The sequence below is a fragment of the Sus scrofa genome, chromosome 9 (genome assembly GCF_000003025.6).
Source record: "Sus scrofa isolate TJ Tabasco breed Duroc chromosome 9, Sscrofa11.1, whole genome shotgun sequence".
In the NCBI taxonomy this organism is placed as follows: Eukaryota; Metazoa; Chordata; class Mammalia; order Artiodactyla; family Suidae; genus Sus; species Sus scrofa.
Genome location: NC_010451.4, coordinates 89261356 through 89284506, shown reverse-complemented (window position 1 = coordinate 89284506; position 23151 = coordinate 89261356). Strand labels below are relative to the sequence as shown.

General features: G+C 36.3%; 1 protein-coding gene and 1 pseudogene across 1 annotated transcript in view; both read left to right on the top strand.

The window, feature by feature from the left end:
• MACC1 (MACC1, MET transcriptional regulator) overlaps window positions 1-23151 on the top strand; it is a 211211-nt gene that overhangs the window by 57675 nt on the left and 130385 nt on the right.
• On the top strand, window positions 13226-21416 carry LOC110255483 (annotated as a pseudogene).

Below are 23151 nucleotides of genomic sequence, written 5' to 3'. Positions count from 1 at the left end.
GGATTTTCCTGAGGATTCCTCCATGTATTTAAACATCTTTTGGTAAAAAGTTGTTGGCTATTTTTAAAAGAATATGTTTATTTATAAGAGAAAGATTGAATAAATACATATCTATAAGTACAGGGCAGAAAAACTTGTGCCTTATTAATCTTGAAAAAGAAATACAGTATCTGTACCTTAGCTTTAGATTTACCAATCTGAGTCCTTTTGAGGACCTTTACTCTATGATATAAATAGAACTAGTTTGAATTTTGAGACTCAGAAGGTGAGTTCCCTCCTTTTGCTTCTTGATATTTATGTTGGAAGTTATGAAAAACCTTTGGTGAGATGTGTTTTCATAGCTTTGGCTTCTTGATCTATAGGATAGTAACCTCATTGTCTGTCATTCTTATATTCTCCTTTTATATGTTAATATAAACCTGTTATTTAAAATCTTTCTGAAAAACTTAAGTGACTTATAGTCAAAGTAAAAAAAGAACCAGGGCAGAAAATAGCCAAGAAGTCATGATTATAGAATAAAAGAAACAATGAAGTAATAAAATATAGGAATGGGTGTATGTTTAAATGACGTTATGGATGAAGTTACAAAATGCTTCTTGGTAGTCAAGGTGAAGACTGAACTATTATGGCTTACACGTAATTCTCATAATTATTAGGATATAAACCAACTAGTTCATAAGGCCATATGATCCACACCCACCTCCTGTTGGAAGCTCTCAAAAAACTGTTAAGAAGACCTATATTTAGAGAACATGATTGAGTATGTTTTGAGTTTTGTTTTTACAATTTTAGCAATTTAATAATCTGGACTTTGATTAAAAAAAAACTTAGGACTTAAAGTCACATCTTCATCCTATAAAGAAAATTATACAGGACACTTGCTTATTATAATTTATAAATATTTAAACTTTAAGAAACAATATAAATTTAAAATAAGTTCAGTGGAAAAGTATTATATTTTTGTAGGCGATAGTTCTCACCATGGCCCTGATGTCCCATGTGCTCTTTTGCAATGTGACTGCCCTTTGTCTGTCAAGAGATGACATCTGCTTCCCCTTTCTTGAATTTGGCCTCTGGACTTATTTTGACCAATAGAATGCAACTTCCAAGGCTAGTACTTATGGGGCCTTGCAGATTCTGTTCACTCCTTTGGAAGCCAAGTGCCATGTAAAGAAGTTGAAGATATTCTGTCAGAAAGGAATGTGGATAGAGAGCCTTGAGGATAAAAGGCCAAATAGAAGAGAAAAAGAAGGATCTCAGCTGACAGCCAGCACCAATACTGAAAATGTAAATGAAGACATCTTGGATGTTCTAACCCTAGCTGAATTATCAGCTGAAAGTAGCCACATGAATGATACCATTCAAAACTAAGTGGAGCACAGACAATCAACCCACAAAGTTGAAAGAAATAAAAGATCACTTGTTTAACTAACTTTTGGGGTGGTTTATTTTATGCAGCAGAAAATAACATGAGTTTTTTGCAAACATTTTATTCTAGTCTGTGCCTTGTCTTTTTATTCTCTTGCCAGTGTCTTTTGCAGAGCAGAAATTTTATTATTTAATAAAGTCCTGCTTATCTGTTCTTTCTTTCATGTATCATGTCTTCAGTTTTGTATCTAAAATATTATCATTAAACACAAGGTCATCTAAATTTTCTGTTATGTTACCTCCAAGAAGTTTTATAGTTTTGTGTTTTACATCCAGGTCCATAATTCACTTTGAGTTAATTTTTGTGAAGGATGTAAGGTCTGTGTCCATATTCTTTTTATTTATTTTTGCATATGAATGTGTACTTAGTTCAGTTAGTTGTCCTAATATCAGCTGTTGAAAAGACTACCTTTTCTCCATCGAATCCCAAAAGAGGCTGTTTTTGCATTAAAAATACAGAATAACAAAACGATTAAATTTTGTACGGTGATGTTATGTATATATGTATATAATATATATAAAGTATATAATATAAAATATATATTTATCATACTGTCACCATAAAATTTACCTGTTTATATATATTCTAGCTTGTTACTATGTAAATGCTTCCCTATAAATGTGTGCAAGCAATGAAGTACCAATTTGTGCAGATATATCTACAGAACAATTGACATTCATGGATAACCATCTTACTTTACTTATAGGGTATCCAGTGGAAAGCTCATGGTGATATTTTTTCAGTCTCTTCAGTAGAACATAGATTAAATCTCATCATTATTATGAGTTGAGTTAGAAGCCATAAAGGAACTGTCCTAGAGATTTCTCAATTTTTAATTTATCCCATGTCTTATTTAACAATGAAGAGCTTGCTAGATTTCCCCAGTTTGGCAAGGTTCTCAATTCTGTTCCCAACCCTGAAGAAAGCAACTAAGAAACCCTTGGGGCTCCCCGTCAGGGAATGTGAGCTGAGATCCCCAACAGAAATGGGGACATCCAGTGGGAATTCACCCACTTCCAAGGGAGTGTCCCTTCCCACCTGGGGAATGCCTGGGTTGTTACTCTCCTAATTCTGAACCATTGGGGTATATGTGGATATACATACATTTGCTTGAATTTGTGATGGTGACTAAATGCTCCATGTTGCCAAGGTCTGCTTATGACTTCAGATGACAAAGTTCCTGATTGTAGAGTATACTGTATTTATTCTCTGCTTCCACCATGTGGTTGTGAGACATCAAGTGCCCAGCTCTGGTCTACATCCTAATTTCTACTTCTTCCAAGACTGAAGAAAGAAATAAAGGAAAAGAGAAAGAAGGAATGAAGGGAGGAAGAAAGGAAGGAAGAAAGTTAAGACATCTGTGAGTAGAGAAATGATGAACAATCTGAGTTTAGGTTTAGATTTTATCTGCTAGGCCACTTCTGGTATGTCAAATTATGATTTCTTTGCCAAATCCCCTAAATATGAATTCAAAACGGCATGCTTCTTTAATATGTATTATTGCTGAGTTGTTTTGTGGCTTCATCATGAACGTCTGGTTTCAAAAATGATATGAAAGCAAGGGTTCTCAGCAGGATTGTGAGGTTTCATTTAAAAACCAGAAATGGAAATAAAGATGAATAACACACCACAGAAGAAAAATGAAACTACCATATATATTACAACCTGGCCAAAAAAAAAAAAAAAAAAGTGGAAATGCATTTTATAATTTGATAGAGGCTTAAGAGACATACAGCAGGTGTATTTTTGACTCCCCAAATTAATCAAATTTCTTCTTGTTTCAGGTTTCGAAATGAAATAATTTCTCATAGTTCTGGTTAGAGTCCTTGAAACTGATAATTACTGTGTGTTTTGTATTCATTTGGCAGATAAATAGACACTTTCCTGAGTATTCATATAAACTTCTAACTAAAAATTCCCTGTGCCTAACTAGAGTACTGTTTCTTTAGATGTTTTTCTCTTTTAAATGAAATGTTGAGAAGAAAATGCTATTGATGTAACTATCACTATAAATAACTCGTTGCATATTTGTGAGGTTAAAGTTCCTAGCATTATGACTTCACGTTTTATGCACATCCATTTAAGTACCAAATAATGAATAAAAGCCTTGGAATAACAAAACTTCATTTTTGAGGGTAGGCAGTTTTGGATTTGCCCATATGATTTTTTTATGTAAACTTTTAATTTAGATATTGTTTCAAGGTTAACAATATTTTGCAACAATAGCACAAGATTTACAAGTTTTTGTTTATATTTTCCCTATTATTCTCTTCTCTTTCTCTCTCCATGTATGTGTGTGTGTGTGTGTATATATATATATGGATACATATATTCTTTATATATGTATACACATATACACGTATATATGAGGGTGTAAGAGTTGATGTCAAGTGTGTATAGAATTGCTATATGGAAAAATTCTAAACTTTTTTTTCTGTTGCTTGCAGTGATCAGATGATTAATATAGTGTGTATAAATTTGAGCCAGACTTCGGTTTAATATAGGGAAAAATTTTCCAGCATCTCATCTGCCAGTAGATTTAATAGTTTTACTTTGTTGGCAAATAAGTACCTCCTTTTCCAGATACTGAGGCAGAATTAATTTTTATTAGGGATGCGGTAGAGAATAATTATATATTTCTAAGTTACCATAGTGATAGGAACGAAAACTATTTAAATTTACAAAAGAGCTTCTTAGTATTTGACATAAGAGTTTAATTTGTGGATAAGTAAGTACACTAGAGATCTCATATGACACTGTATTTTAAATTTATATGAGAAAGGAGCAAATACAGTGGAAATAAGTGATTGTTAGCAATATCAATACTCTCTAAACACTTTGAGATGATATATGGAGTTAATATAAACTCAAATCTTTTACAACCTTGAAGAGAAAAAATATTTAAAATTATTATCTTGAAGAACTGCACATTCCTAAAATTTCATCAAAAAATAAATCAGTGCTTAGCAGAGAGCTAAGAAAGAATAAGTTATTTATAAAAATTGCTGACATAAAAATGAATTAATCATGTTGGTTTTAGTGTTAAATGCATTTTATTGTGTTTTAAATGTTTTGAAATGGGTAATCCATGTTTGGTTTTATGTGCTAACACTCTATTAATTATAACTTTGATTACCTTATTCTTCAAACATGCCAGATTAAGCTTACTTAACTCCTCTTTTTTTAATCTGCTAAAAAAATTAACTAGCAAACTAACATCTGTTTTGCATTATGGTATAGTTCACTCTTTCTGGGCCCCTTCTCCCAGTATACCCAGAGTAAAGAACTCACATTCATATATGCCAATTTATATATACACGTATAAACATGTATGTATGCAAATGCTTGTATAATATGTATGTGTATCTATATGTAATGCAGAGAGAGAGACAGAGACGCAGAGAGAGAGACAGAGACACAGAGACAAAGAGACGATTGCATTAGCTGGATCTCCTATGATAATAAGTCTTGATAGTTGCGGAGTATTTACTCAAGTAGTGCTGAGCAATATGCTGAGTGCTTTAAATGCATTTTGTTGCTAAATGTGAATAACTCTTTAAAATCCTACTTCACCCTTATTTTGAAGATTTAACAGCTAATATGTGATAGAAATTTCTCTGTGTGATTTTGGCTGTTCTTAACCACTGAATCACATGACCTACACAAACACTATCTTCTCTCTTTCCATATTTAGACACACAAATTCATGTTTCCATATCATAGCATGCCCCTATGTCTATCAACAACAGTGGTTGTCAACTGGGGGCAAATTTGACCCTGTGGCATATTTGGCAACATATGAAGGCACTTTTAGTTATTATAACTGAAAAGCTATGACTGCGAGAGGCTAAGAATACATGCAAACATCCTAAAATGTACAGGGTATCTCCTCAACAACAAAGAATTGTCTGGCCCAGTGTGTTAATAGTGACAATGTTGGGAAACCCTGTACTGGAAAGATATATATTTGAAGGGAAATGTACATAATTATATGTGTATTGTTACATAATTATTTTTCTTTAAGGGCTTCTTCTAAGTTTTTAGCAGACCATGGCCCTTAGAAAGTTTCAGAATTCTGGAGTTCCCGTCATGGCACAGTGGGTAAGTAATCTGACTAGGAACCAGCGTTGCTGTGGCTCTGGCGTAGGCTGGCAGCTACAGCTCCGATTAGACCCCTAGCCTGGGTACCTCCATATGCCACGGGAGCAGCCCAAGAAATGGCAAAAAGACAAAAAAAAAAAAAAAAAAAAAAAAAAGAAAGAAAGTTTCAGAATTCTCCTAGCAGATTGTTTTGACCCACAAAACACATAACTTTATTTCTAGTTCAGGGAACAGTATTGCCATATCATCCTTGATACTGAACTGTGTTATGTATCCAAAATGTCTTGACGTGGTGTTGTTGACTATGTACATTAAAAACAAAAAAACAAAAAACCACGGGCATGGACAAGAAACCAGTTATGCAGTCATCTTTGTCTTAGTCCATCTGTTATGCCTTGATCTGTATTGTGTTGAGAACAAGAGAAAATAGCCAGCAATAAATGAACAAATCTTCACTACACAATCATTTTCTGCTTTTAAACTGTTCAAGGACATCTCTATTCCCTTAAGTGGCTATAGCAGTCTACATTTCACATATTCAAAAGGACTGACAGGTCATCCTTAAACTACAGTAACCTCCGGCCTACCAAGCCTACCCATTTACATTCTAGTAATGTGAGTCTTCTGAAATGGGCTTTAATTTTCAGTTTTGCAGTGTAGGCCATCAACAACCATAAACAATTCTGGGAGGAGAGTTATTGGGAATGAAAAAAAAACTAACAATTATGGAAAAGATATATATGAGTATAGATTGATGCATATGAAATAGCCAAAAAAATGACATTTCTCACCTATAAAAATGGCAGTTTCACATAGTTAGACCTATATGAGTTTTGTCCTTGAACATATAATAATGAGCAGTGGCTCTGCAATTAACCTGTTAATTGTTGTGATCCTGGCTCTACCTCTCACTGATTCTGAATTTGAGACCATTATTGTTTAACCTGTTTAAATATCAGTTGCCCAAAGCCTTCAGTTTGTATATTTACTGAATAAGTGTACTTTGTCTTTACAACAGCAGGGAACATACCTATTTTGTCATAGTTCCTTTCCCTGTCCTTAGACAGTGATGAAGAGAGTGGCTGTGGTCAGTGTATTTTATACATTTGTTGACTGAATCAATGTGTGAAGAATACTAGATTGTTGTGAAGCTTAAATGAGATCATGTATGTTAAAGTCAGTATATATAGTAAATATTAAATGTTAACTGTGATTATGATTAATTCAAAAAGAGCAAAGGATTCTAGATAAGTCTCAGAGGTTATTTGTTTTTTGGGTTTTTTTTTTTTTTCTGTTTTCTTTTGCTTTTTAGGGCCACACCCCTTGCATATGGGAGTTCCCAGGCTAGGGATCCAATCTGAGCTGTAGCTGCTGGCCTACACCACAGCCACAGCAAAGCCAGATCCGAGCCATGCCTGTGACCTATCCCACAGCTCATGGCAACGCTAGATCCTTAACCCACTGAGCAAGGCCAGGGATCAAACCTGCATCCTCATGGATCCTAGTCAGGTTCGTTAGCCGCTGAACTATAAAGGGAACTCCCTGTTTTCACATATTTTTACCTTCACTTTGAAAGTACATTTTTGGTTCAATGCCATTACTATAAACTCTCTGATCCTGCTGAACTTGTGTGTCAGATTCTCTTGCCACACTATGAGAAATGTAGCCCTAATTCTTTTGTGCATACAGCACTCTGGAAATTGTTTTTTAAATGAATAAATAAATAGGAGTTCCCGTCGTGGAACAGTGGTTAACGAATCCGACTAGGAACCATGAGGTTACGGATTCGATCCCTGCCCTTGCTCAGTGGGTTAAGGATCCGGCGTTGCTGTGAGCTGTGGTGTAGGTCGCAGATGTGGCTCAGATCCCGCGTTGCTGTGGCTCTGGTGTAGACTGGTGGCTACATCTCCGATTAGACCCCTAGCCTGGGAACCTCCATATGCCATGGGAGCGGCCCTAGAAAAGATAAATAAATAAATTCATTTCCCCTGTTTCTTTTGTCTTTCTCCTCTAGACTCTGAGAGAATACATTTTCTTCAGAAATATCTACAACTAGGCAGGTTTCCATTGCAAACAGACACAGTTCCAAGAAGCCATCTAGAATCTTAAAGATGTTTTAGTCACCATTTCTCCTATTAAGAGTCTCATGGTTTCTTGGCCACAGTAGCCACATCAGTCTTGATATTTTTGTTGATCTTGAACAGGCTCACAGCTCTCTGTGCCTGCTGTGAGGATAATGATGGCATTGCACTATTTACTGATTGACAACTTGTTTAAAAACTGACATTCTCTGTAGCATACAAGGGAGTATTTTTCTTTTTTAAAAAAATTTTTAATTACAGTTGATTTAAAATGTTCTGTCAATTTCTGCTGTACAGCAAAGTGCTCCAGAAATATATTCTTTTTCTCACATTATCCTCCATCACATTCCATCACAAGTGACTAGACATAATTCCCTATGCTATATAGCAGGATCTTATTGCTTATCCATTCCAAATGCAATAGTGTGCATCTACTAACCCCAAACACCCAGTCCATCTCACTCCCTCCCCCTCCCCTTGGGAACCACAAGTCTCTTCTCCATGTCATGAGTTTGTTTCTTTTCTGTAGGTAGGTTCATTATATCATATGGTATTTGTCTTTTTCTTTCTGACTTACATCATTTAGTATGAGAGTCTAGTTCCATCCATGTTGCGATAAATGGCATTATTTTGTTCTTTTTTATGGCTGAGTAGTATTCCATTGTGTGTATATACCACATCTTCTTAATCCATTCATCTGTCTATGGACATTTATGTTGTTTCCATGTCTTGCCTATTGTGAATAGTGCTGCTCTGAATATAGGGGTGCATATACCTTTTTCAATGAAAGTTTTGTCCAGATATATGCCCAGGAGTGGGATTGCTGGATCATAAGGTAGTTCTCTATTTAGTTTACTGAGGTACCTCTGTACTGTTTTCCACAGTGGTTGTGCCAATTTTCATTCCCACCAGCAGTGAAGGAGGGTACCCTTTTCTCCACACCCTCTCCAGCATTTCTTATTTGTTGACTTGTTAATGCTCCCCAATCTGACAAGCGTGAGGTGGTACCTCATTGTAGTTTTGATTTGCATTTATCTAATAATTAATTATTTGAGTACTTTTCTAGCCATCAAGAAAACAAAGCAGTATTAATGAATCAGCTCTTGAATTTTTATACTTACTTTTACTATTGCCCTATCTTGTTTCATTGAGATTTTTAATAGAGAATTTCACACCCTGCATCCACTTCTGGACCATATTCTAAGCATCTAAAAGAGTGGATAGTATTCAGTGGTGTCTAGTTTCATAAACATTTGTCGAATTTTTAAAAATCATACTTGCTGGACCCTACCCAAAGCTCAGACTCAGGCGGTATAGGAAGGGGTCCAAGTATCTTTCTATCTATATCTGTATCTTTATACATGACATCCTTGTTAGAATATTTGTCCTAGAACAGGTCTTCTGAATCTTAAGCCAAAGGCTGATTACCTGTGGAACTTATTAACCATGTGGATACCCAGGCCTATCCTCAATGAGCCTGATGTACTAGGTCCAAAATGAAGCAACTAAATCTGCATTTTAAGTACATGTCCTGGTCAAGTTGTGTTTCACATTCTCTTACCACATTTTGAGAAATGTGATCCTAATTTTTTTGTACGTGTAACACTTTGCAAATTGTTTAGTGAGTGAATAAAGAAAGGAATGAATGAATACACTCACTTCTTAGAATTGTTGCAAGTCTTAAAAGAGATAATGGAAGTGCCCTGGTGTCACTGCCATGGCTCAGGTCACCACGGTGGCATGGGTTCAATCCCCGGCCTAGGAACTTCCATGTGCCACAATGCATCCAAAAAAAAAAAAAAAAAAAAGAGAGAGAGATAATGTATGCAATGTGCCAATTAAGAACACTAAATATTCAGTGCTAGTGCTAATTATGATTTATTTGTAAAGCTATAGATCCAGGTGTTTTAATTTTTTTCCTTTTCCATATTTATTATTATCAGTTTTACCCTTCAAGTCTAGTAAGAGAGTCAAAGTTAAATAATTATATAAATTATTATTTGATTCATTATGATAATACAGTGAGAAAAATATTTAAGGTACTATGGTAATGAATAAGGAGGTAGGTCTGAATATAGTTTGAGGACTTGGAATGGTTTTCTGGAGAAAGAGTAGTATTCTTTTGAACTAGAACATGAATGATAAATAGGAATAAGCCAGATGAAAAGCAAAGGAAAAAGTCAAAAATAGCAGGAACAGCATGACCAAAATCCATTTGTTGGTAGAATTTCTTAGAGACAAGCAAGAGAGAACGAAGGCCATGAGGAGACTTCATTAATCCATGTTAGGGATGATGGTGACTTGGATTAGGGTGGCAGCAATAGTATGGACAGAATTGTGAAGAGAGTTATAAACAATACTGAGGGTAAAAGCAATGATTTTCAGTGATGTATTAGCCGAGGGCAATGGATGAGGAAATGGAGGTGCTGGGTGATTTTCTGGCATAAACTAATGAGTAATGGTTTTCTAAATTAACAACCTGAGAGCTTTTGAAAAGAACCCACACCTGGACCCTGCTTTTAGTGATTCTAAATTTGTTGGGATGGGGTCAGACCCAGATGGTCATTAATAGGAACTATTTGTTTTCTAATAGTATAGTATTTGTCCAGATTAAAAACTGAGACACGCTGACAAATAAACTGGAGAAAGTCAGAAGCTGTCTTTTTACTTATTCAGATAATATTCTTTACCTACTTCTAATGAAAATGATATTTTTCCATATATTGAATACAGGTCATAGAATATATATTTGAAAAATGTCTTTTAGAAAAGAAAAAATTGTTTAGGGTAGTAGGCAGATATGTCAGTTATTAACATTTATTAATTTATTGCCTCTTAGCTCCAAAGTCACCCAGTTTTCCTGCTCTGGATAACAAAAGTGGGTGTGGTTAAACACTAAGTCCAGTGTGTCTAAGGGACAGTGGAGGAGAGAGTTTCCTTCTTGGTTCAGATGTGTTCATTCAGTTGAGCTCCTGCAAAGTGAACTGCCTTTTTTTCAGCAGTGTCCTGGCATCAAGTAGCAAGTGGCACCTCCCCAGCTTCCCTTAGTACAAACCCAACCATGGACAGTTTCCAGCAATAAGTTCTATGGCACTCCTTAGGGCAGGTAACAAGCTCTATGGTTTTACCACCTTGTTTGCCAATGAATCAACAACAGCCTCGTCTCACACCCCTGCTACTTCCAGGTGGTTTTACACGCACGCCAGATAACACCCAAGCTGGCTTTCTAGCAAATCAGTAATAATCTAAACAGATAGCTTACCAGCAAATTTCATCAGTATCCTGGTAGGCAGTTCTCCATTGGCCTGACAACTGAGGACCCTCTTTGGCTTCAACCAACCCAGTAAACTTTCCAACATCTAGTGGGATTCAGCCATACCCTCTCTAGTGACATTTGAGTCCTAGATTTGGGGGGGACTCTTCTCCATGTTTGTTCTTTCCTTGAGTACTCTCTCTCAGTAGGCACTTGGGTCCACACCCCCTCTCCTCAACCTTTGGCAAGTTCCCTATTACTTTAGTGCTCTGTGGCTGTTTCTTTGTACTAAAGTTTCCATGTTTAAATTACTGTGTGTTTTGTCTTCTGTTTGGAATGTAACTAATACACCAGAGAAACAAGAACAAACATTTTATCTGGTAGGTAAATTAAATTTTTGCAAGTACAAAGAGCCCAGGAATTGAATAGACTTCTGAAAAAGCCTTAAAATGAAATTACTAAATATTTTCTACTTCTGAACATGATCTCTTTGGTATATGAGACTACCTCTGGGAATTATTGTTAACAATAACGAATGGACCAGGAAAAAACTCTCATAGTTCTCTCAGCCTCCTGGAGAAAGAAAGGGCATACAAGGAAGCTTTGTACTTTCAGTCTTTTGTGTTGAAAATCTTGTTTTTGAGTTATGTTTATATCTCAAGTTTTTTCACATATTATCCAGATTTATTCATATCATTCCATGAGAATGTTATGACCTCCTCCCTCTCTGTCTCTCTCGGTCTGTCTCTGTGTAGGAAAGAGTCCTACAGTGGGAAGACCAAAACTCCATCTCCATGCCAACTCCCACCCAGAAACAAAGTCAGTCTTGAGGAACCTTGTTATATCAAGATGAAGGTTTTCTTTCTTCTTCTTCTTTTCCTTTTCTATTTTGAGCTGCCTTCTTCCCAATTCTTCACTTCATTCCCTATAGACTCTCCAGTTAGGTACCTCTTTAGAAATCTAGTATTCAAAGGACAACTATCATATCTTCTGTTTATTTGTCCAAGTGTCATATGCTTCTTAAATCCATAGTCTTGTCTTTAGATTAACAGCTCATTTATCTGCATTTAAACCTTCAAGATAAAATTTCTTTGAATACAGTCAGTATACAATGTATAAAAATGTAGATTCATGAATCCTGTTCTAGAATTATTGAATCAGATCCTTGAGAGAGCCATGGTCCAGAAACCTGTATTTCTAATAATGCTTCTTCCATCCTAATAATAGTTTTCAGTGTTGCTTCCAAAAGATATTTGCATATTAATATGGTAGCTTCTAGCCTTAGAAGCGATTTTCCATTGGTTGTAGCACAGACTAGAACAGTATATGAACATGGACATTTAAACTTTTGTTATGAGGAAGTTCTCACTGTGGTGCAATGGAAATGAATCTGACTAGTATCCCTGAGGATGCGGGTTCTGTCCTTGGCCTTACTCAGTGGGTCGGGGATCCAGCATTGCTGTGGCCGTGATATAGGCCAGCAGCTGTATCTCCAGCTAGACCCCTAGCCTCGGAACTGCCATATGCTGCGGGTGCGGCCCTTTAAAAAAAACAAAACGCAAAAAAAAAACCAAACTTTTTGTTAGGAGAGACCTTGGAGCCCTTGCATGAAGTTTTTAGCTCTAGAGGCTAGAGTCCTTAAGCTCAAATGGCTGTGAAATTGGGCTTCAGACCAGGCTGCTGAAAGCAAATTTGTGTTGTTCATTTCCATTCCAGGAACACAAATTTGTATAGATCAGTAGAATAATGATGGAGATTGCCAATAGTGAGGAGATTCAAAAGCTGTAAGGCCACAGTGTTGATGGGTTCTCCATGAAAAGAGACAGCATCTAGGATAGAGGTAGGACATAGAGATGAGTAGAGAATTGGGAGCAAGGGGTGAATGTATTCAGTCATGCCTGGTGGGGAAGTGGGCATGGGGCAAGAAATGGACAGATACTTAGTGTTATTCCAACTCCCACTACCCCCAGAAATGCCACAGTTATTTAACAATCTTTTATCAAAAAGAAATAATTTGAAAACTTCTGACTTCTGTATAAGTATTACACTGTGGAATCCCAGTGTTTGCCAAACACAGCAGCACATGAGAATCATCCAAAGTGATGGTTTAAAAATAGGAATTATTGGATACCACTCCATTTATAACTTTTTATTTTAAAATTATTTTAGACTCACAAAAATGGGAATTTGCCAAAGAAATATTAAAGGATGAAATTCCTGTTCTGGCTCAGCAATTTCAGAACCCAAAATAGTGTCCATGAGGATGCAGGTTCAACCCCTGGCCTTGCTCAGTGGGTTAAGTATCTGGTGCTGCTGCAAGCTGTGGGATAGGCTTCAGATGTGGCTTGGATATGATGTTTCTGTGACTGTGGTGTAGTGTAGTGTAGCTGCAGCTGCAGCTCTGATTCAACTCCTAGCCTGGGAACTTCCATAGCTGTAGGTGCAACCTTAAAAAAAAAATTAAGGGAGGCCCTCTGTGCCCTCCAACCAGTTTCTCCCAGTGATAATATATTTTATAACTACATCACAATATTGAAACTTAGAATACCTATTTTTATAAGTTCTCTAGATATGATTCAGTTAACTAGAAATGTATTGAATAAATGATGAGTAATTATGCAAGGAAATGAGTTAACTTGACTATTTGTAATCCTGGAGTATTTATCAACCAAAAATCATCCTTTAATCACCCATATATTACACAGTTCATTTGTTGCTCTGATTAGAGGAATAATTCAGAATAATTCATTGAAATTATTTCATTAGTAATCTTTTCCTACTTTTTAAAAGATTTATAACCTCTCATTCATGAAGCAGTCCATATTGAAGACTTTTTCTTCAAGTTTATCTGTCACCTCTTACCAATACTTTGCAAAGAAATGGAAGTGAGAGATATTGGAAAAGTGGATTTGTTTTGACCAGTACTATTCAGAGCTGTTGCAACCTTTTCATCTTTCTTTTGAAGTTGATTCTCTTTTCAGAAAATTTGACTCATTCCACCTTACTTTTCATTCCTTCTGTGCTACATTTACTTTACAATAGTAAATTAAAAGGATTCCTCACCCTGGCAATCATTTAACTATTAACCTAATTCTTATCAACTCAGTATAATTTTAAGCTTTGAGATGCATGGATGCTAGTCTTAGTTCTGCCACTTACTGGTTGTGTGACCATGACCAGCAAACTCAACCTATCTCATTTAACACCATCATAATAATAAAATGGATGCCAACTTCCCCTTTCCTATAACACAAGGCTCATTTTGTGTCATCTGTTATACATTGTGTAAACTATGAAATAAACAATAAATATGTGGTGATGAGTCTGAGAATACAAATAATATGGTTAAGAATTTTCAGCAGGAATCTGCTTTTGGGGGAATTGAGTTACATTGTCGTTTTTCCTTCTTTCTTCACCATGTATCTTTTTTTTTTTTTTTTAACTTGAGCTAGAAGTTTTTCACAATTATCTGCCATATAATTTCAGGATAGTTTGACATGCTATTTTAATTATATAAATACTTACTCTCTTTCCTAAGTTATATAAAACACCCATATATTTAGGCATTCTCTACCCTTGGTGGTAACAAGAGTAGTGGAACTTGAGTGGTTAAACTTCACAAAATGCCTAAATATTATCCTATTGAAGATATTTCTGGAAAGCTATTAGGCAGAGGCAAAAATCTCTTTCATCAATATATGAGAAAATTCTGAGCTATCTTGCACTTCACAGCAGCAAGAGGGTAGTTTTCTAGAAGTAGCTGAGCCTTGGCTTGATATTGTGACTGGACCACTGATCCTCAACTGAGTTCCTCTGCAGAGAACACACCAGCAATTTGTCATCACCACCTTCATCACACTTGATATCGGTGGTGTGAAAATCTCAAAATATCCCACTGATGCTTACCTTAAGAAGAAGTTTCATAAGCCCAGGTATCAGGAAGACAAGATCTTTGATAAAGAAAAGGAGAAATAATGAGTTTACAGAGCCGTGTGAGGTTGATTAGATAGTTGTAGACTTTAAAATTCTGCTAAAAATCAAAGACATTCCTTAGCTCCAGGGTTACATCTGTTCTGTATTTTCTCTCACAAATGGAGTTTATCCTCACAAACTGGTATTCTGAATTTCTTACAAAGAACCTAATAACTGATATATATATATATATATATATAAATGCAAGTGTATAGATGGTAGTATTTGACAAATTCATTCTTCTTTCTTTACTAGAATAAGAAAGGAGTCCCAGAAAACACAGTTAGGTAGAAAGCCCTTGTCACTCAAAAACTTAATAAATAGTTTAGGGGAAAATGTGAGACATTTTTTAATCAACGGAACATTCCATCGTTAACAATCATGGAAAAATGGTACATCCTGTTTTCTTAAGTGGATGCCTTACTGTTGCATCTTGCATCGTAAGTCCCTGGCACACGGAGTCCATAAATGCCTTCTTGGTAGATGTTCTTATCATTCCATGGAAACAGCCATGACTGTGTGAGAAGATCATAAGTGGTGTGAAATATGGGTAAGCAGCTGTATCCATTGTTGATGTATCTTCTCTGTTTTTCACTTCTGAATTTTGCATAAAAACTCAGAATATGTTTATATAGAAGTTCACAGTGATAATGCATTTGTCCAGTTGAAATAAACAAGGGAATAAAAGCAATGGAATTTGTATAATATTAAAATCAGCTTTTGGTTCTACTTTAATACAAAATAAACCTGAAAGAATTTTTTATGAATACCCACCCTTGGATTCTTTCTTTCAATAAATATTAAATCAATTATTTCCTGTATATTCTTCCGTTTATCTATCTACCTGTCTTCAGAAACCTGTCTTTATACTTACTTTGTAGCCTGTTATTTTAGGTGTTTTTGTTAGTTATCTATGACTGTATAATAAATTTCCCCAAAATGTAGTAGCTTAAAACGATAGTCATTTATTGTTTTCATTTCAGGGGTCTGGGTGCAGCTTAGCTTGGCATCTCTGATTCTAAATCTCTCACAAGACTGCAATCAGATTTCCTCTAGAGCCATAGGCATCTCATAGTTCTCTGCAGGTAGGATTAGCAGCTTTCAAGCCCACTAATAGCTCATGTAGTTGTTGGCTAAAGATAACACTTCCATGCCACATGGGCCTCTCCATAAGGTAGCCCACAATATAGTAGGTGACTTCCCTCAAAAATGAGCAAGGAAGGGAGCAAGAGAAGGAGAGAAAGACAGAAACCAGAGTCTTTTGTAACTGTTTTTGGAAATAACACCCTGTCACTTCGACCTTATTCTGTTTGTAACAAGCAAGTCACTAGGTCCAGCCCAGGCTCAGGGAAAGAGAATTATGCAGGGGAATGAAGAGCAAGATAAAGAGATCACTGATAACCTTCACAGTGTTCCAAGGGTATACATTATGCTTCCTTGCTTTTGCTTCTGTAGAAAGCAAACTTACTTACAAAAGAGTAATTTATAAGACATTACATGAATTATACAGTTAGTGGATAGCAGAGACATTCACAGGAAGAAGTGTGGGTTGAGGCAATCAAGGAAGTTATGGTATAATGGACTTACTTATTTTAGCCTGAATATATGGATAGACATTGAACATGTCCACAGAAAATGTACTCAAAATTTGAGAATAAGCAGTTACAAGAGGTAGAAGAATCTTTAGGGACTTAAAGGGACCTAAAGTGGCTAAGAGTGATATATAAACTATATATCAATATATAATCAATAAAATTGATATATAAACAATAACCATCTAGAACAAAGTTTAAACTCATTACCCTGTTATAGATATGTGTGTGTATATTTGTATGTGTATATGTACGTATATATGTGTATGTGTGAATGGATGGATAGATAGGTAATTTCTATGGCTCTTCAATTAGTACTGCTTTATATGTCTCCTAAGATCTGATCATGCAGTCTTCCAAATGAACCCTGCTTTCTTCACCTATATGCACTGCTAGATATTATTCTTTTTAGGCTCTCTTATTCTCCACAATTTGCTTTGCCACCATCCTTTTATTATCCACATCAATAAACACTGTTTTCTAAAATGTTTTCACTGAAGAAACAAGAGGAAGCCATGTCCTATCTCCTACAGCAAAACTTCCCTTTCTTGCCTCTGATGGATGCTCTACCTCCTGGCTTGGCTTGTCAGGCCTTACCGTTTGTACTTACAAGGTAGCTCCTCCAGGACAAGAACTGTACTTTTATTTCTGTCTCTCTGTGACTGATACCAGTGCCACATAATTTAATAGGTGCTCTTTTTGTTTAGTAAATTAAGGAATATAATCTAATTAATAAGAGTAAAGTAAATCAAACCAAGTGGAAAGAGGGAGTGGGCTGGAGAGAAGCGGTATAGTTGAAAGTAACCTTTGACAGAAATAGCATTGTCAAGTGAGAAACTCTCTCTTTCTCTCTCTCCCTCTCTCTGTCTCCCTCTCCCTCCCTCACCTTCTCTCTCTCTCTCCCTTACTTCTTGGTGATAACTTAGATGTGCCATTGACTGAAACAAGTGTCTTTTGCTCTTATGCTATAATACAAGGTAAAAGAGAGATGATATGCTTTAATAGAGCATTTCCCAAAAAATGTATTTTATTAATATAGATAAGTACCTACTAAACAAACAAAAGATACTATAGGAAATGATGCAGAGTTAAATAAGCGAAGTTTTTGTTACTGTTTTTAATTGCAGGACTTCACAGAATCTTTAATGTGTGCACTGTTTATCTCTGGCAGCACATGTAATATGGGAGATTACTCAAATACATGTATGTGAGTGCATATATATACGTACATATATATATGTACATATATATACATATATATATGTGCACACACACTAAGAAACTTTGTACAAAAGTATCTCTTGGGACTCATGGATAATTCTTTGCAAAATTCTAGTTTAGTGTATTTTACCCCGACAGAGACCTAAATCATATATTCCTGTATGTTTTACTTGCTTCTGGTATGACGTTCAACACCTAAACAAGCTTTACTCTACTTCCAGCTATAAATGAAAATAATAAAACATAACCTTTACCAGCCTCCGAGGGGATTTTGTAAGCGTCAATAAAATAAATTCAGCATAAATGCAGCAAAACATAAAAAACAGACGATATCCTTGCTCCCTTTTGGATGTTCAGTAGTAACGTGCTACAGAGCAACTTCCCCGAGTGCTACCTTTTAATCACTTAAAAGCATAAAAATCAAACATATTCTAAAATATAAGAAAATTACTAAAGTGTGTTTAAAATGAACTTTAGAGAAATTTTAGGAGCAGCTTACAGAGATAAAATTCTATATAGCTTTGAGGGGAAGAACTAAAAGGAGTGGAGTGTTGATTTATTTTTCCAGTTCTTGCTGTTTCTTTCAAAGATTGTCAAAGGACTGAGGCGAGGGGTCACCTTGAGTAATTTTATTCTACTAAAAGGGGAGGACTTCTCCCCAGGGCCCATTGAAGTCTTCCTGAGATACTTTCTCTAAAGAGACTGCTTTTTCATTATAAGTCTGTCTATTCATTGATGAACTGACGGAAGTATCAGTTGACTTGAATAGGCGTCAACCAACACTAAGTTTCAAGTAACAAGAACTAAAAGCTGAATTTAAAAATAAGTTTAGAGATGAGAGTGTAATTCTTATTGTCACTACATTAGAGGTGTTAGAACTTATTTCTAATTCCTAACCCCTCTTAGGAAGATTTTAGAGCAATTTCATGAACTTGCTTCAGTCTCACTTTGAGAGTTTTATTGCCTGCCAGAAATGAGTTCATTCGTATATTTGTGAGTGATTGGGCCCTCATTTCTTAATCTTTAAAAATGAAATTTTGTTCCTTTGCAGATTATTGTGAGAACTAAATGAGACAACAGAGATTCAACCAAAGTTACTTAGTAGGCTTTCAGTAAATGGTAGCCTTGGGTAGCCTTTATTCACAAGCTTCATCAGATAACAAATTTCAGCCCTAACCTTGGGGCAGCTCTGAACTCAAATTGCTCTCTGACAATAGAAAGGTGAAATTCAATTCCTTGCAGGCTTTCCAGTAATTTATGTAGTAATTCTTTTTTGATTGGTTCATTTTAATTTTTCTACAAATATTTACGATCATTACATCATATACTTATTATTAAAGTATGAGTTTTACTATAATTTTAGTTTACTCTGTGTAGCAGAATAACCCTTCTGTAAGTGTGCTTTTTCTTAATTCACATGCATTATATGTTAATTATTTGTTATGGTTATTGTCCACTTAAGGTATTACTAAACTGTGCTCTTGTGATAGATAAAGTCACACAATTTAGATGAGATGGTGGCTCTGATCTGAGCCTCTGAAACTCTGCCAGTCGTTTATCAGAGGAAGGGTCTTAAGGAAGCTGGAATTTTATTCTTGGTCCCTGCTTTAAGGGCCAAGTATGTCTAGCAATTATACCTATATGGTAGTAAATATGTACCATAGAGAGGTAAATGGGAAGATGAAAAGAATTACAGAGATAGTAATTTTAAGCCATAAAATCAATGTGTTTGGCTCTCAGCCATTCCCAGTTCTTAGGTGTCCCTTCTCCAAACCACTGAATCAATAGCATAAGCGTTGCTTCATGGGGAAAGTATAACCTTTTTACATACAGCCAAGGATGCATTGACTTAGTATTTTAAAATGGAATTTTTTTATGTTTGAAAGTAAGTGCTTTTGATTGTTGAGAGTGCCTGGCTGGCTTGTGAAATAGATGATTTTCTCAGAACTCTCAAAGAAGACATTCAACTTGAATATTAGGCAATTTATATGATGAGACTATGAAATCGGAGAAAAAAAGATGCAACATAAGGAAATTTCATAGCACATAGGAAGAGGAAAACCCATCTGGTCATCGAGAGATACAGCCTGGGAGTACGACAAAGAGAAGAACCAAAGATCAGACCCTAGTGTTCTGATTCTCCCCTTCAGGGTGAATCCCAAAGAAGGCATTAATAACATCCAAGTAAGTTTGAGAAGTCCAAAGACCATAGGGACTGATGCCCTGATTCCTGAACATAGCCTAGGATAATAGGAAGTTTCACAAAGAAGTTTCGTGAGTGTGAAATGCTAGGAACATTTACAGAGCAATAGTTAAATAAGTATCAAAGTGGGTAGGTCTGAGTGAAATCTCACTTTGATGTTGTGTGGAGGAAACAAAAAATCTTAGGCCACCAAGACCATCCTAAGTGCTACATTTCCTAGTGATTATCAGGAGGACTATAGTTGCCACATAGAATGGAGAGTGTAGGGTCTTTGTAACTAGAGGTAGGGCAAAGTCCATGTACATCAGCAACATTAACAGGATGCACTCTCAAGACCAAGCAGCACAACCCAACTCAGGATACTCCATAGCCACACAGTTATAACATTACAGAAGGAGCCACAACAGTGGGCAACTCAGAGACTAAGCAGGATGTGATACATACCTAGAGAATTAAATGCCCTACCTCCTTTTCTCAGACATGTCAGCTTCATTCTGCAACCAGATACTATATTTGGAAGGATAATGGAAAAAATTTAAAGCATGAGAGAGTCTTTAAAGTTATCTGTGGCATAGCATGTTAAGGATCCAGCACTATCACTGCAGTAGCTCTGGCTACTACTGTGGCATGGGTTTGATCCCTGGCCTAGGAACTTCCACATGCCATGGACACAGCCAAAAAAAAAGAGAGAAACTCTTATATACAAGATAAAAATGTATATTCTGACTTTTGTGATAAGGGACTCCTAGAGTAGAAATAACATATATATTAGTTATAAAACTAAATTTCATTTTTGATATTTGAATGTATATTTGTTTAATTCATACTTGTCCAATAGGCAAGAAAGCTGTAAAGTTGGGTAAGCACTTTTAGGATAGAATTCATTTGTCTTAGAGCAAGAATTTTGAAATATGAAATGTTAACCAAAAACAAGAAATTCTGTAAGTGATTTATTTTGTTTCTTCCTTGAAAGTTGAAAATTATCTTGTGTGTCAGGGTAGTTGAGGCCCAAGTTTTCAAAGAGAGATTAGCATCTTTTTATAGACAGCATATCAGCTTATGGGAATCAAAGTGAGAAGATTCTGATGCCAACATTTTAGTATGTGCAAGCACCTTAAGAAATTTTACACTTGTGAAATCTAGAGCTCATCTCTGAACAGTCTTAGAGGGATTTACATATTATTCATGGAGGCCTTTTTGTAATAATCCTTGTGACAGTGATGGACTCTTTTCTAGCCATCCTGCCACAGTCTCCTGAGTGGTTATAGACAAGAAGCCAAGAGTGATTTTAAGCATAATACATGGATGGCCACAGGACTGGATATAACAGGAGGAATCAGGAATGGAGGTCTAGTTAGATGTGGAGGGTCTGGAATAAACAAACTTAAGCAGGCAGGCAAGGTGAAGTCCAGAATCTATTCTGAGACAAGAAGAAGTTGCCAAGAATGAGGGAAACCTATCCTTCAATAGGTCCAGATCTAGGTAGGGGTATGGATAGTGAGAGTTGACTTAATTTTTTTTTTTTTTTTGTCTTTTGTCTTTTTAGGGCTGCACCCACAGCATATGGAGGTTCCCAAACTAGGGGTCTATTCGGAGCTGTAGCTGCCGGCCTACGCCACAGCCACAGCAATGCCAGATCCAAGTTGTGTTTGCGACCCACACCACAGCTCATGGCAATGCCGTATCCTCAACCCACTATATGAGGGCAGGGATCAAACCCGCAACATCATGGTTCCTAGTCAGATTCATTTCCGCTGTGACATGATGGGAACTCCAACTTAATTTAATATCAAGCAAAAAGCTGTGGGAAACAGTGAACCATAATTTTCTTCTTGCTCAGCTATGATGGAATGAGTGTATATGGGTGAGAGGAAAAAATATCAGAAATGAGGCATAAAAATGGAGCAACTTGTGACATGGTGAATGGTTTCTTGTTTTTTCTCACAGTGCTATGTCTGGAGGCATGTCTAGAACCATTGCTGGTAAGATAGACCTCCTTACTGATATTCAGGACCAATATGACCCACTAGCAAGATAAATCTGTATAATTCTTACCCTTACATACCCAGAATATTGACCAATTCACGTGCTGCATCCATTCCCAGTACTGGTTAATAAATAGACTTCTGCTTATTTGCTGTGCCTGAAGCTCTTTACTGATAACTGCCATCTTCTAGTGCCAGGATTCTATTTTTTTCTTACTAGAACTCTCCCCAGTAACTTCAGCCTGGCCCTCAAAGTGATTTGATCTTTGTATTGATAGTGACAGTGTTGGCATGCCCTCTTACCTAATGCTCCCAAACTCATAGGGATTATGGCATTCACATGAGATTTTATTTGGGAGGACTGGAAAGCAAATTCATTGTATAAACTTGTTAATTGCATATCTGATGTTAACAGACAACAATAATAACCTTAAAAAAATTCTGTAACAGCTCATAAAAAACTGAGTATTCAAGAGGTAAACATATTAAGGTCACCAAGTAAGTCAATGACTGAATAGCAATTAGTTCAAACTCTTAACTTCTCAGAGTTTTAAGGCATCTCTTTGTTTTTTCTCAGAATGACACTTTTCTTAAAAAATAAATGTTTCTTGGCTACTCCTAACCCTCTTTCCTAATTGTGAAAGAAAAGGCAACAGGAAGTCGCAGAGCTAACTACTTCTCTCTGTGCCAACTCTCTCAGACCACACAGAAGCAAAAGCTAGATGAATTGGCTGTGATATCAGACCTGAGGAGAGATTTGGCAATGGGACAAGTGAAAGGGAAGCTGACTGTGGTGTTGCTAGGCCACAAAGGAGTGGTTACAGGCAGTGGTAGTAAACTGCCTACACCCTGGGTGGGAGCAGCTGGGTAGGGAATTTGACCCAGCAAAGGGAGAGAGAACAAGTTGGCATTCATAATAAAATGGAAGTTGGCATTTTAGAGAGATATTGAGACCACAAAGATTGCTTGTGGTTGAGGAGGGTATAGTGCAAGCTGAATGCTTGTGATCTATTGTAGGTTGCTTTAAATACTTGATATTACTACTTTCTAGGACTACAGCCATGTAAAATAATGGTATCAGCATATTTTGTTGGGATCAAGTCCTAACTTAAATACAAAAAAAAAAACCATAAAAAAAAAAAAAAGAACTAGGAGTTCCTGTCATGGCTCAGGGGTTAACGAATCCAACTAGGAACCATGAGATTATGGGCTCGATCCCTGGCCTCGCTCAGTGGGTTAAGGATCCAGCGTTGCCGTGAGCTGTGGTGTAGGTCGCAGACAAGGCTCAGATCTGGCGTTGCTGTGGCCACAGCT